The sequence below is a fragment of the Neophocaena asiaeorientalis genome, unplaced genomic scaffold (assembly GCF_003031525.2).
Source record: "Neophocaena asiaeorientalis asiaeorientalis breed wild unplaced genomic scaffold, Neophocaena_asiaeorientalis_V1.1 scaffold828, whole genome shotgun sequence".
In the NCBI taxonomy this organism is placed as follows: Eukaryota; Metazoa; Chordata; class Mammalia; order Artiodactyla; family Phocoenidae; genus Neophocaena; species Neophocaena asiaeorientalis.
In genome coordinates, this window is record NW_020175443.1 from 606,401 (window position 1) to 607,172 (window position 772).

Consider the following 772-nt stretch of genomic DNA (forward strand, 5'->3'; position numbering starts at 1 on the left):
GGGGTGGGGCCAGAAGGGGCGGGGCCTACCGGAATTAACTCCGCCCCCGACACGTCCTTCGCCGCCGCTGTCTTCGGTAGAGCGCGGAGAAAAACCAGGCAAGCTAACCGGTTGTTAAGCAATTTAACGTGATGGAGATGGAAAAGTTCGTAGAGACTTTGAGATCCGTTTCCCTTCTGTGTTACAGACGGGAAAACTGAGGTTCTGAAAGGGGCAGGTGTTGCTCAAGAGCACTTACCTTGTGAAGGGAAGAGTTAAACTAGAGCTGTAAGTCTAGTCTAGCGCTTGCAGCCCTTCAGTGCAGCCCTTAGGGGAATTCCGCGTTTTACGGGAAAACCTCAGACCCTCCAAGGAGAACTTCATAATGTCCCATTTCCCCTTTTGCTGGGTCGGCCAGGACCTCAATTGCTATAGCTATCTCGCTCCCAACTCTAGTACTATTAACTTTCTCCTCCTCCTAGATAATTTCTGATCATTCTCTTTAAAATATTTAAAATAATATTTGCATTGTAGAGAAATGGAAATATACTAGTAAGCAAAAGGAGATAAAAAAATCATCTGCAATCCCACCGACCTGAGACAATCATTTTCAACATTTTGGTGAATACCCTTCCAGACTCGACATATCATGCGGTACCTTTAACTCACCAAGATATTGGTAAAGCTTTCCCAAAACAATAAATACATTTCTATTTGGTACTTTCCAATGCCTGCATGGAATTCTACAGTATGGGTGCCATCACTGTTCTAAAAAACAATCCCCTACAGCTGA